Genomic DNA, 15,375 nt, shown 5'->3' with positions numbered 1-15,375 from the left:
AGATGTCAGCTGTGCCAGGGTTTTCCCAATTTGCTGAAGCAGTTCCTCGTGGCGAGCGAGGGCCTCACGTTGGCTGGTGAGCGTACGTCCATGAGCGTCCATGGTCGCTCCGAAGCGTGTCAAAGCTGCCATAATTCCCTGAAGGTTGGCCGGGTAGACAGTTGAAGCAGCCTCTGCTGAGTCGGTCATGACGGAGTCTTTCTGTTAGGGTTTTGCTGGGATTCGAACCTGGTTCGTTGGTGTGATAATCCAGCAAACCCCCACTAGGCCACCAGGGGGATGACTCAAATGCAGAGGCGTGAGGCGGAAGTAGAAAAAGAATCAAAAGGTTTATTTAAACTATATACACTATATACAGGGCAAAACAAAAGACAAAAAAAAAAACCAAAGAGTATAATCCAAAAGAAAAGCAAAGTGCAAAAATTCAAAAGCTAAGAAGATCAAAAAACACAGTACAAAGGAAACTGGAGATAAACATAACAGCACAAAGACTCCGTGACAAGAGGACTGAACTCAGGGGTATAAATAGACAAACTAATTAAGGACACAGGTGAAGATAATTAGGCAATTAACACAAACACAAAACACAGGAACAGTGGCGGCCTCTAGAGGCCAAAATAAACACGACATGAAAAGGAAATAACAGCGGCCTCTAGAGGCCAAAACAGTCCTAGTCCTAACAGAACGGTTCTAATACAGATTCTGATGATGAAATAAATACAGCTTGTGTGTGGGCGCGAAGAGGAAAAGGATTCAAGATCAATCCGCCTTCGGCATCAGAATTAAAAGATATTATTAAGTTGTTGCCTTCGATAAACAACCCGCTCAACTTTGTAGACATGCTCGTAAGAATGTGCAGGCATAAACAACTGGTTGGTACGGATTATCGTTTTATCATGCATGCCGTTCTCAGTGATAGATATGATGAAACTGCATTGCTGGCTGCAGTGCCCTGCCTAGGTCCTGAGAATGATGAATACGAAGTGATTGAAACGAAGGTAGAAGAAGACGGCCAAACCACTACTAAACATGATTAAGTTTTACTGGAAAGAGATTGATAGAGCTATGACAGAATTAAAGGACCAATTGACGCGTTATCTGCTCTCACGAAGACAGGCTAGCCGTGATCTTTCACAGGTTACTAATTGTAAACAGGAGAAGGTTGAACTCGCTTCAAAGTTTTTGACACGCTTTAGCGAGACATGGACTTGTTTGGGAAATATGCCACTGAATCAGCAGCAAAGCAATCCTCTCTTTATTTCGACATTTCTGAATAATTGTCGTCCTGATGTACAGAAGGTTTTGAAAAATCATTTGAGTGACCGGAGTAATATGATAGTGAGAGCTCTAGGGGAGAAAATTAGAATTTTGGAGGGAGATGATCTTTTGGATACTAAGCAGGTGGCCTGCCTTTCTGTTGCTAGTGGTTACTCACAGCCCCATGAGGACATGAATAGGCAGAGGAATCGGAATTGGGGTGATCCACAAGGCAGGGCGGGGAATAAGGGATTCCCTGGTGATAGATTGTGCTATTATTGTGGTAAAGAAGGACATTGGAGACATGAGTGTCGAAAGAAAAGGGCAGATGAAGACAGGGCACGGCAAATGTCTCCCTCTTCTTCTTCTAATCTTCAGCGTGGTGTGTCTCTTCCTCCTCCTCCCCCTCCTCCTCCTCTTGCTTTGCCTGCCCCTACGGCAAGCGTAGGCCCATATCGAGCATAGACCTGCCTACAGAGCTGTGACCCCATGATGCTACATTGTTCTCTCGACTCTTATCTAGCCAGTGACCTGCCTGTTGTGGAATTAGCTGTGAATGGAGAGGTGCTCCCTTTCTTAATTGACACTGGTGCTACAATGTCCTCGGTGGGAAATTCATACGAGGGTCCGATTTCTAACAAAACTGTTCGCTCTGTGGGAATTGATGGGGTCCCTTTTTCCTCCCCTTGCACTCCTCCGTTACTGGTAACCTGTCCCGCTGACCCAGCACTTCGTAAACATCACTCTTTTGTGTTGATGTCACAGTGTCCTTCTAACTTAATGGGACGGGATCTAATGAGTCTGTTACATTTATCCATTTCGTTTCAGGGATCCAAGATGACTATTTGCACTCCTGACTCGCTGCCTCCTGCTTTATCTTATCTTTCTTCACATGTGACTGTGCCAAATATCTCTGTTGTTTGCATGACTTCTGTAAACCCTGTTATTTCCTCTACTGACCCTTCTACGGCTTTGGCTGAAATCCCCTCCTCTCTTTGGGCTGAACAGAAGGACGAGGTAAGCCTAGTTCATTGTGTTCTTTATGAAGCTAAGTTGAAACACCTGCTTCCTGTCTATGTTAACCAGTATCCTCTCTCTGAGGATAAAGTCAAAGGAATTGATGTCATCCTACAGTCTCTTCTCGAGCAAGGCGTGGCGAGACACTTTACATAAGATTTACGTAAGATTAATGAATTGATTGTTTCTTCTGTAATGTCACAGGTTCCTGCTCATCATTGCTGTTTTTCCATTAATGAAAATTAATGATCTCTGTTCTGCCTTTTTCCACGCACATGAGGAGATAGCGTTTGGACTCAAGGTTTCATTTGACTCTCCTGCTGTTTTTTTTTTCAGCTGTAATTCATAACGTGCTCTGTGACCTTCTCCCTCCCTCAGGACTCTGTGGTCTGTGTGTTCTGGTATCTGCTGAGTCACCAGAAATCTGCCAAGACACTGACACTTGCGCCTGCTCCAACATCTGGCGCATAAGGGCTTTAAGGTTTCCAGAACCAAGCTGCAATATTGTATGGACACTTAAGTATTTGAACTTTTGAAGTTTTGAACTTTTTCAAGGCTGTCATTCTAGACACAAAACGCCCTGCTGGGTCAGAAAATGGATCCCTGACTGCTCTTTATATGACAAGCTTCTCCGTTCCGCAATCTCTCATCACGATCAACTGCAACATCCTTTGACCTGGACTGATGCTATGGTGGTCGCTTATCACTCCCTCAAAAGCACCCTTTGTTCCACCCCTGGGTTACCTGCTCACTTCAAGCCCTTCCACCTCTATGCCTGTGAACACCAAGGCACAGCCTCTGGGGAGCATGAGGGGGGGGGAGGTGCATCATTGTGCGTTTTTATCCAAAACATTAGACATTGTTGCTCAAGGCTTACTTGCGTGTCTGGGGGCTGTCTCCGCATGTGCTTTGATGGTTTGATGGTTGCAAAATTGACAGACCCATTAAATTAATTAATCAGTAATTTAATAGATAATTAAATTAACATATGACTATTTATTCTCTGTTCTACTAACAATCTTGAAATTCATGTCACATCCTCTTTTGATAATGTAGGTCGCGCTCTCGCACGCCTCCTTAATTCTCGGGATGATACTTGGGATGACATTGATATTGTTTGTCTAAAAATCGTACATACTACTAGTATCAGGTCTGATCTCTTCCCTCCAGCCCTCTAGGGATCTTTGTTGGTGGTTTTTGTTCTAAACCCTCAGACGGTTCTTGTTTTATAATTTATACCTCTGTGGTTATTCTGTGTGTTCAATCAATATCAGCCTGATATTCTGCATGAGACATATGCTTTTTCTTTCTCATTTGATTTTTGTCATCTTGATTGTGGACAAATTCTCTAAATGGGTAGAAGCCTTTCCGTGTTCTAGAGAGAATGCAAAGGTAGTGACTCGTATGCTGGCAAAAGAAATAATACCTCGTTATGGGGTTCCCGATGCCATAGACTCAGACAAGGGTACCCCTTTCGCCTCAAAGGTCACACAAGACCTGTGCAAGTATCTCTCACTAAACTGGTGTTTTCACATTCCGTACCATCCTCAATCTTCTGGTATCGTAGAACGTACTAATCGAACATTGAAAGACAAACTAACTAAGGCTATGCAGACCACAGGTTCCAAAAATTGGGTAGACCTATTGCCAGCCACACTGGCTGAAATTCGCATGACATCGAAACCTAGTCTCGGCAGCTATTCCCCCTATGAGATCATTTTTGGGCGACCGTTCCCTTTCCCCTGGAGAAAGGGGACTCCGGCTCTGGGTACCTCTGATTTGAAGACACATATGGATGAGTATTCTGCAGCCCTTATCGATAAATTGCATGAAATTTGTACTAAGGTCAATAGTACGATATCATTTCCACCATCCGCAAACACACACCCCTTCCAAATGGGAGACAAGGTGCTGGTGCGACTTTTTAAACGATTTGGACAATTGGGAGAACCTAGATATAGTGAGCCTGCAGAAATAGTTGCCATTACTCGTACTGCTGTCTTAACTGACCTTTTTCCACAGTGGATCCATGCCACCCGACTGAAGAAGGCTCCATAACAAAGTTGTGTTACAATGATCAGTTTGCTATTAACGCTTTTTGTGTCCCTATCCAGTCTGTCTCTCTCTCTCTTCTCTCTGTGCTCTATATAGATTTGACCTGTGTGCAGCCCGGCTGACTGAGAATCAGTTGCTGCCTGCGAGACGTTGTAACCTGTGTTTGTGTGTCTTCCCAGTGACCACGCCCTACTTAAGGAGGGAGAGAGAGAGCAGAGGAGCTGGTTGTGTGTGTGTGTGTGTCTGTGTTAGTGACTAGTTGTTCACTGAAAAGTGTGGCAATAAAAAAACCCAGTTTATGAACCTGATCTCTGTCCTGCCATCCTCTGTGCTCCGCCCTTTGTTAGAACCGTTACAGCTTTATAAATGATCTCACAGAGTTATCAACTTTGATTGGGTCACTCTCAGCCAATGCAGAACTTGATCAGGCAACTGAATGCTTAGAGTCAACATTCCGCCGTACCTTAGATAATGTTTTCCTCTTAAAGGGAAAATGGTCAGAGACAAAAAATTAGCACCCTGGTATAATGATGATACTCGCACATTAAAACAGACCACTCGAAAATTGGAACATAAATGACATCAAATAAAATTGGTAGTGTTCAAATTAGCGTGGAAGGAGAGCATCCTGAAGTACAGAAAAGCTCTTAGTGTTGCTAGATCAACATATCTCTCCTCCCTAATAGAAGATAACAAAAATAATCCTAGATTCCCATTTAATACTGTAGCAAAATTAACCAGGAATAAGTCCACTAGAGACACATTCACACCTGTAGTATGTAGTAGCAACAATTTCATGAATTTTTTTCATGACAAAATTGAGAGTATCCGACAAAAAATTCAAACTACTAATTTAAGGTCAGACAATGTAAGTGACCCTGTAGTTAACCATATAACTGTATCAGATCATCAGTTAGAATGTTTTACTCCCCTAAAAGAAACTGAATTACTTTCATTAATCTCGCCATCAAAAGCCTCAACTTGCATACTAGATCCCTTACCGACACATCTATTCAAACAGATAATACCTGAAGTAAGTGAATCGCTTCTAAAAATAATAAATTATTCTCTTACGATTGGCTATGTACCCAAATCCTTTATACTAGCAGTTATCAACCCCTGATTAAAAAACCTGACCTTGATCCCTGTCAGCTGTCCAATTATCAGCCAATATCAAACCTCCCCTTTATCTCCAAGATCCTTGAAAAAGCTGTGGCACAGCAGTTATGCTCATATTTACATAGGAATAACATCCATGAAATGTATCAGTCAGGATTTAGACCTCATCATAGCACAGAGACAGCTCTGGTTAAAGTAGTAAACGGCCTACTGTTGTCGTCTGATCAGGGCCATGTCTCGCTGCTTGTGTTGCTTGACCTTAGTGCAGCATTTGATACCATTGATCATTCCATTCTTCTGGATAGACTAGAAAATGTTGTGGGAGTTAAGGGAACTGCCCTCTCCTGGCACAGGTCTTATTTAACTGATCACAATGGTGATAAAAATGGTGATATTTCTAGATGTACTGAGGTAAAGTTTGGTGTTCCACAAGGTTCTGTGTTGGGTCCACTGCTTTTTTTCTTTATATACGTATGTTACCTCTGGGTGATATTATTCGTAAACATTGTATTAGTTTCCACTGTTATGCTGATGACACACAGTTGTATGTTTCTGCAAAATCTGATGAGAGACACCAGCTTAATAGAATTGAGGAATGTGTAAAGGACATTAGACACTGGATGCTTATTAACTTCCTTCTGCTTAACTCTGACAAGACTGAAGTACTTGTACTCGGACCACATGCAGCGAGAAACGCAGAAAAACTAGTTCATGCTTTTATTACCTCCAGGTTGGATTATTGTAATGCCTTACTGTCTGGATGTTCCAATAAGTGCATAAACAAGCTCCAGTTAGTTCAAAATGCAGCAGCAAGAGTCCTTTCTAGAACTAGAAAATATGGCCACATCACTCCTGTCTTATCCACACTGCATTGGCTCCCAATCAAATTTTGTATTGATTATAAAGTACTACTATTGTCCTTTAAAGCACTGATTGGTCTTGCACCACAGTACCTGAGTGAACTTCTGGTTCTCTATGACTCGCCACGCCTACTTAGATCAAAAGGTGCAGGCTATCTGCTGGTACCTTGTATAGTGAAGGCTATATCAGGGGGCAGAGCCTTTTCTTATAAAGCCCCACAGTTATGGAACAGCCTTCCAAGTAGTGTTCGGGAATCAGACACATGTCTCAGCATTTAAGTCTAGGCTGAAAACATATCTGTTTAGTTAAGCCTTTTGTTAATGGTGTTTATGAGGTAAAGGTGTAGATCTGGAGGGTCCTCAGACATACAGTGGTGCTTAAAAGTTTGTGAACCCTTCAGAGTTTTCTATATTTCTGAATAAATATGACCTAAAACATCATCAGATTTTCACACAAGTCCTAAAAGTAGATAAAGAGAACCCAGTTCAACAAATGAGAAAAAAATTATTATACTTGGTCATTTATTTATTGAGGAAAATGATCCAATATTACATATCTGTGAGTGGCAAAAGTATGTGAACCTCTAGGATAAGCAGTTAATTTGAAGGTGAAATTAGAGTCAGGTGTTTTCAATCAATGGGATGACAATCAGGTGTGAGTGGGCACCCTGTTTTATTTAAAGAACAGGGATCTATCAAAGTCTGATCTTCACAACACACGTTTGTGGAAGTGTATCATGGCACAAACAAAGGAGATTTCTGAGGACCTCAGAAAAAGTGTTGTTGATGCTCATCAGACTGGAAAAGGATACAAAATCATCCCTAAAGAGTTTGGATTCCACCAATCCACAGTCAGACAGATTGTGTACAAATGGAAGAAATTTAAGACCATTGTTACCCTCCCCAGGAGTGGTCAACCAACAAAGATCACTCCAAGAGCAAGGCATGTATTAGTCAGCGAGGTCCCAAAGGATCCCAGGGTAACTTCTAAGCAACTGAAGGGCTCTCTCACATTGGCTAATGTTAATGTTCATGAGTCCACCATGAGGAGAACACTGAACAACAATGGTGTGCATGACAGGGTTGCAAGGAGAAAGCCACTGCTGTCCAAAAAGAATGTTGCTGCTTGTTTGCAGTTTGCTAAAGATCATGTGGACAAGCCAGAAGGCTATTGGGAAAATGTTTTGTGGACAGATGAGACCAAAATAGGACTTTTTGGTTTAAACGAGAAGCGTTATGTTTGGAGAAAGGAAAACACTGCATTCCAGCATAAGAACCTTATCCCATTTGTGAAACATGGTGGTGGTAGTATCATAGTTTGGGCCTGTTTTGCTGCATCTGGGCCAGCACAGATTTCCATCATTGATGGAACAATGAATTCTGAATTATACCAATGAATTCTAAAGGAAAATGTCAGGACATCTGTCCATGAACTGAATCTCAAGAGAAGGTGGGTCATGCAGCAAGACAACGACCCTAAGCACACAAGTCGTTCTACCAAGGAATGGTTAAAGAAGAATAAAGTTAATGTTCTGGAATGGCCAAGTCAAAGTCCTGACCTTAATCCAATAGAAATGTTGTGGAAGGACCTGAAGCGAGCAGTTCATGTGAGGAAACCCACCAACATCCCAGAGTTGAAGCTGTTCTGTACGGAGGAATGGGCTAAAATTCCTCCAAGCCAGCGTGCAGGACTGATCAACAGTTAACGGAAACGTTTAGCTGCAGTTATTGCTGCACAAGGGAGTCACACCAGATACTGAAAGCAAAGGTTCACATACTTTTGCCACTCACAGATATGTAATATTGGATAATTTTCCTCAATAAATAAATGACCAAGTATAATATTTTGTCTCATTTGTTTAACTGGGTTCTCTTTATCTACTTTTAGGACTTGTGTGAAAATCTAATGATGTTTTAGGTCATATTTATGCAGAAATATAGAAAATTCTAAAGGGTTCACAAACTTTCAAGCACCACTGTAGAGTGTTTTGGTAAACTGGGATGTATGGATGCTGTCAGTCCCCACTCACTTGCTCACTTGAGCTTGTTGATGGTGTAGTGGCTGGCTGCCTTATGTCCCGGGGCTCCCTCGTGCCTGTGTTACCTTCTGGCTCTCCCCTTTTAGTTATGCTGTCATAGTTAGTTGCCAGAGTCCCTGCTTGTACTCAGTGTAATATGTATACTGTTCCTACTTATTCAGGTGACATTGGGCATACCTAACAACTTGTGATTTCTCTCTCTTCTCTCCTCCCCCAAATCTGTCCCTCTGAGTTACATGTCAGTCCTGGGATCGAGATGCTGACCTCTTCTGCTCCTCGGACCTTCCTGATCCAGCCTGGTGCCCTGTGTCTGGTTGGAGTCTCATCACATCGCTCCTGTGGAGGGCGGCCCCATGAGGACAGTTGGGGGTCGTGCCTGGAGGATGCTCTGGACTCTTGCAGTGGTGCTTTTGTGGCTGGGGACTGCAGTTGACTTGCTGACTTTAGGACTGAGGTTGACTTGCTGACTTTGGGACTATGGTTGTCGTGAACAGTTTTGCGCTCGGGTTTCTGTCAGTAGGGGGTTTATAGCATCAATGAAGTTGACTTTGTTAGGACTGTTAATGTTATAGTCATATTGTCTGTTGTTGCCCGGATGGGGATGAGTTCCCTTTTGAGTCTGGTTCCTCTCGAGGTTTCTTCCTCATGTCGTCTGAGGGAGTTTTTCCTTGCCACCGTTGCCACAGGCTTGCTCATTGGGGATAGATTAGGGATAAAATTAGCTCATATTTTAAGTCATTCAAATTCTGTAAAGCTGCTTTGTGACAATGTTTATTGTTAAAAGCGCTATACAAATAAAATTGACTTGACTTGACCTTAAAAAGGGGGACCAGCGAGTGTGTTCCAACTATAGGGGGATCACACTTCTCAGCCTACCCGGGAAAGCCTATGCTGGGGTGCTGGAGAGGAGAGTCCAGTCAATAGTCGAACCTCGGATTCGGGAGGAACAATGCGGTTTTCGTCCTGGTCGTGGAACACTGGACCATCTCTTTACCCTTGCAAGGGTACTGGAGGGTGCATGGGAGTTTGCCCAACTCGTCTACACATGTTTTGTGGACTTGAAGGCTTATGACCATGTCCCTCGTGGTGCCCTGTGGGGGGTGTTTCAGGAGTATGGGGTTTGGGGCCCACTGGTGCGGGCCATTCAGACCCTGTATGACCAGAGCAGGAGTTTGGTTCGCATTGCCAGCAGTAAGTCAGACTCATTCCCAGTGCATGTGGGACTCTGCCAGGGGTGCCCTTTTTTACTGGTTCTATTCATAACTTTTATGGACAGAATTTCTAGGTGCAGCCAAGGAGTGGAGGGTGTCTGGTTGATGGCATCAGGATCATGTCTCTGCTTTTTGCAGATGATGTGGTCCTGTTGGCTTCATCAATCTGTGACCTACAGCATGCGCTGGGATGGTTTGCAGCAAGTGCAAAGCAGCTGGGATGAGGATCAGCACCTCCAAGTATGTGTCCATGGCGTTCAGCCGGAAATGGATGGAGTGCCTACTTCGGGTCAGGGGGGAGTTGCTACCTCAACTGGAGAAGTTAAAGTATCTTGGGGTCTTGTGCACGAGTGAGGGTAGGGGGGAGCGGGAGTTGGACAGACGGATTGGGGAAATGTCAGCAGTGATGTGGATGCTCAACCGATCTGTTGTGGTAAAGCGAAAGCTGAGCCAAAAGGCAAAGCTCTCAATTTATTGGTCCGTCTACATTCCCACCCTCACCTATGGTCACGAGCTGTGGGTAGTGACCGAAAGAATGAGATCACAGATACAAGCGGTTGAAATGAGTTTTCTCCGCAGGGTGGCTGGGCTCTCCCTTAGAGACAGGATGAGAAGCTTGGTCATTCAGGAGATACTAGAATAGAATGCCTTTATTGTCACTATACACATGTACAATGAGATTAAAGCATCTCCAATAACAGTGCAAAACAGCATGTAGAGTGAGAGAGAGAGGAAGGGGGAGAAAAAAAGGGGTGTGTGTGGGGGGGGGGGAGTGTGTAAGGGAGGTAAGGTGCACAGTCCTGAGGTGTATGTGTTGTGTTACACATTATGGAGTGAGGTATTGCTCATTGCACATATAAGTTATTGCACAGAGAGAGTCACATTATAAATTATTGCATGAGAGATTCACATTATAAAATAAAATATTACACATTTATGAAATATTGCAAGGTAAGGTAGGTGCACAGACTTGAGGTGTATGTGCTGTGTGTAAGGTGCACAGTCCTGAGGTGTATGTGTTGTGTGTAAGGTGCACAGTCCTGAGGTCCATATGCTGTATGTAAGGTGCACAGTCCTGAGGTGAGGTGAATGTGTTGTGTTTCACATTATGGAGTGAGGTACTGCAGATTATAAATTATTGCATGAGGAGAATCACATAGTAAAATAAATAGACACTAAAACCAGAGCATATCCAAGTTCAGGGCGGTTATGGCTTTTGGAAAGAAGCTGTTTTTGATTCGGTTTGTCTTTGTCCTGATGCACCTGTAGCGCCTCCCTGAGGGCAAAAGGTCAAACAGATCAAAGCCAGGGTGGGAGCTGTCCTTGATAATGTTTTTAGCTCTGCTAAGGCAGCGGGAGGTGTAAATGTCCATCAGGGAGGGGAGAGGGCAGCCAATGATCTTCTGTGCTGCCTTAACTACCCTCTGGAGCCTCTCCCTGTCTACAGCACTGCAGCTGCCATACCATACTGTAATACAGTATGTCAGCAGGCTCTCGATGGATGAGCGGTAGAAGGTCAGCAGCAGGTTGGAGTTTAGGTTGTACTTCCTGAGGACTCTCAGGAAGTGTAGCTGCTGCTGAGCCTTCTTAATGACTGCTGTGATGTTTACTGACCAGGAAATGTCGGCGGAGATGAGGACACTGAGAAACCGGAAGGTGTGGACCCTCTCCACATACACGTTGTTGATGTAGAGGGGGGCTAGGTCGGTGCTGTGCTTCCTGAAGTCAACAATGAGCTCTTTGGTTTTCTTGGTGTTCAGAGCGAGGTTATTTTCTGAACACCAGGCTGCCAACTTCAGGACCTCCTCTCTGTAGGCTACCTCGTCTCCCTTTGAGAGGAGTCCGACCACTGTGGTGTCGTCAGCAAACTTGACGACGAGGTTGTTGTTGTGGGTTGAACTACATGTACCAACTACGTGGGTGTAGAGGCAGTACAGGAGGGGGCTCAGCACACAGCCCTGTGGAGAGCCGGTGCTCAACGTGCAGGTGGAGGAGAAGTGGGGGCCAAGTCTCACAGTCTGGGGCCAGTTAGTAAGAAAGTCCTTTAACCAGGCACATGTGAGAGGGGGGAGGCCGAGAGTGTCCAGTTTTCTAATAAGGATGTCCAGGATTATTGTATTAAAAGCTGAACTGTAATCCACAAAGAGTATGCGGATGTAGCTCTGCTGCTGCTCCAGGTGATTTAGCGCAGAGTGGAGAGCTACGGCGATGGCATCCTCTATGGATCTGTTTGTGCGATATGCAAACTGGTAGGGGTCGAAATCTGGGGGGAGGTGGTCCTTGATGTGCTGAAGAACTAGTGTTACGGCGCCCCCTAGGGTCCAAAGGACCAGAGCGCCAACATTTATACAACAGACTTAAGTGAGAAAAACAGACTCACACAAACAGTTTTAAGGTGCAGATTAAATTTTATTAGTGCTACACCAACAAAAGCAACCATAGGGGGAAAACGAAGGGTTTACAAAACTAAATGGCGACACCAAATCAAAAGAAAAAACAACCAAAAAAAACCACCACCAATAACAGGTGCTCACAAAAGCACCTCAAATTACAAAATAGGGGGTGGTGTCACCATTAAACTAAACTAGGGCAATGTGGCTAACAGAAAAACTAATGTGTGCCAAAAAAAAAAAAAATGTACACCCCAGGGCAGATCTACGTAAACCTCACCCAACACCCCCCAGGAGCTTAAAACAAGATAAGCCAAAAATAACAATATACACAACTAAACTAAAGTAAGGCAAAAATAACGACTGGTCAGCAAAAGAATCACAACACATCAAAAGGATACAACATAACTAAAAATTTCTAAACCTAACACAAGACAACCAAAGATAACCAAAAACAAGCCACAAACAAGGGCGCTGCCACCACCCTAGCCAAAAACGCGCCATGAACAAAGAAACATGGGGACTTAAATAGTGCTGGCAATTGGAAGGGGATTGGTTGCTGGGTAAACGGAGATAAGTGGAAAACTGGATCCAGGTGCGCTGATCTATAAGGAAAATGGTAAGTAGAACCTGAAGGGGGAGACAAAGCACAACACACACATAAAACACAATAGCAGGCCTGCATACACAAACAGAAAAAGAAACAGACGAAGTCATAACACCTCCCCCCCAAAAGACGTCAACCTGTTGACGTAAGCAACCAAATAACCTCATCCATACAATTCAAGCCCCATAATTACTCATGCCCGAGAAAGAGCATCCGCCAAAATATTATCTGAGCCCTTCTTATGGCGAACAACAATATTGTAACTCTGGAGGGCAAGGGCCCAGCGCATCAACCTCTGATTGTGATTAAACATACGGTCAAGGAAAACAAGGGGATTATGATCAGTGAAGACCACAACTGGCACAGAACTGGAACCAACGTACACATCGAAAAATTGCAAAGCCAACAATAACGCTAGGGTCTCTTGTTCTATGGTAGAATAACGTTTCTGACCGCTGTTAAACTTCTTGGAAAAATAAGCAACTGGATGCACTAGACTATCAGCATCCTGTTGGGTCAATACTGCACCAGCACCAAGGCAACTGGCATCCACCTCGACAGAAAACGGGATAGAAAAATCGGGCGCTTTGAGAACTGGGGCACTACACAAGAGCCTTACAGCCTTCAAAAGCAACCTGACACTTGTTTGACCACAAAAATGGCACCGATGGGCTTATAAGATGTCAATGGGGCCACTATGGTAGAAAAGTTACGACAGAAACCTCTGTAATAACCAGCCATTCCCAGGAATCTACGCAACTCCCGTCTGGTAGTGGGTGCTGGAAAAGCAAGAATGGCAGCAACTTTTCCCTCAAGAGGGCGCACTTCCCCACCGCCCACTACCTTTCCCAAATAGGTTACCTTGGCCTTTCCGAACTCGCATTTCGCCAAGTTCAAAGTAAGACACGCATCAGCAAGACGTTGAAACAAGGTGCGCAACAAAACCATGTGTTCAGGCCAAGTGGATGAGTATGCTATGACATCATCCAAATATGCTGTACAGTTAGACACACCAGCAAATACTTGGTTTACTAACCTCTGAAAAGTCGCAGGGGCGTTTCGCATCCCAAAAGCCATAACGGTGTACTGCATAAATGAATCAGGTGTAACAAAGGCGCTGATTTCCGATGCTCTGTCGGTCAAAGGTACCTGCCAATATCCTTTTAGCAGATCTAGTTTGGAGACATAGTTGGCAGATCCTATAGTGTCTATACAATCATCCACACGAGGCATGGGAAATGAATCAGGCACAGTGATTTTGTTCACCTTTCTATAATCCGTACAGAATCTTACCGTAGAATCAGGTTTCGGCACTAACAGACAAGGAGAGCTCCATGCGCTGGAGCTAGGATGAGCTAGATTGTTCTCACAAGTATACAACCTCCTTCTCCATTTGTTTTCGCTTGTCTGCACTGATCCTATACGGATGCTGTTTGATAGGCCGTGCCTCGCCTACGTCAATATCATGTTCCAAAACCGTAGTGCGAGTAGGCACATCAAATAAACATGGAAACTCAGAAAACAACTGAATCATTTCTGCCTCCTGTTCCTGCGTCAAAGGAGTCATAAGGGTGTTCAAGTTTTGCAACATGTCAAAATTACACAAACGAGGCGACTGCCTCTGTACATCACACAGCTTTAAGCCGTCTTCATCTTCCCCTGTGTTATACATGTCAACCTGCCCAGCCTCCACAGGTACCGTGACAGCGACAGAGGATTTTACAACAGAATTCACAGGAAGCACTTCGTTACGTGCGTGATATTGTTTAAGCATGTTAATATGACACACTCGCGACTGTTTTCGGCAGTTAGGAGTTTCAATCAAATAGTCCGTATCACTCAACTTTTTAAGGACTGTATAAGGACCGGAGAACCGAGCCTGTAACGATGCTCCAATGACAGGCAACAGTACCAGCACCTTATCACCAGCCTCAAAACAGCGAGGAACAGCCTTTCGGTCAAACTGCGTTTTCATACTCTGCTGTGCGCCACAAAGATTTTCTTTTGCCATTTCCCACACATTATGTAGCCGTTCACGAAAACGACAGACGTATTTCAGCACACTCGTTTTAACAGGGACCTCTGCAAGAATCTGCTCCTTTAACACGTCTAATGGGCCTCGAACTGTATGCCCAAAAACAAGTTCTGCGGGACTAAACCCCACAGATTCCTGTACAGCCCCACGCAAAGCAAAAAGTGCAAGAGGCACCCCCTCGTCCCAATCTTTTCCCGTCTCCATACAGTATTTACGCAACACTGCTTTTACCGTCTGATGCCAGCGCTCCAAAGCACCCTGCAATTCCGGATGGAACGCACTGGAGACGCGATGGCTGATGGAAAGTAACTAACACTTGCTCAAATATACCAGACAAAAATTTGTCCCCTGATCAGTTTGAACTATCCGCGGCAAACCAAATGTAGAAAAAACTTGATCAGGGCTTTTACTACAGTTGGTGCAGTAATCTTACGTAGCGGAATAGCTTCAGGATAACGTGTGGCCACGCACATTACGGTGAGCAAGTATTGGTTACCAGATTTACTTCAGGGAAGAGGCCCTACACAGTCAGTCAATCTGAATGTGCGCAAAGGGTTCCCCCATGACAGGTATAGGTCGGAGCGGAGCTGGTGAAATTACCTGGTTAGGTTTTCCAGTCACCTGACACACATGGCAGGAGCGACAAAACCTAGAGACATCCCTCTTCAAACCAGGCCAAAAGAAATGTTTGGAAATGCGTGCGTATGTCTTAGTAACGCCAAGATGACCAGCCCAGAAGTTATCATGAGCTAAGGATATCACTGACTGACGAAATGGTTTGGGCA

Source organism: Neoarius graeffei, chromosome 1, assembly GCF_027579695.1.
Source record: "Neoarius graeffei isolate fNeoGra1 chromosome 1, fNeoGra1.pri, whole genome shotgun sequence".
Taxonomy (NCBI): domain Eukaryota; kingdom Metazoa; phylum Chordata; class Actinopteri; order Siluriformes; family Ariidae; genus Neoarius; species Neoarius graeffei.
Note: the sequence above shows the minus strand (reverse complement) of the source record.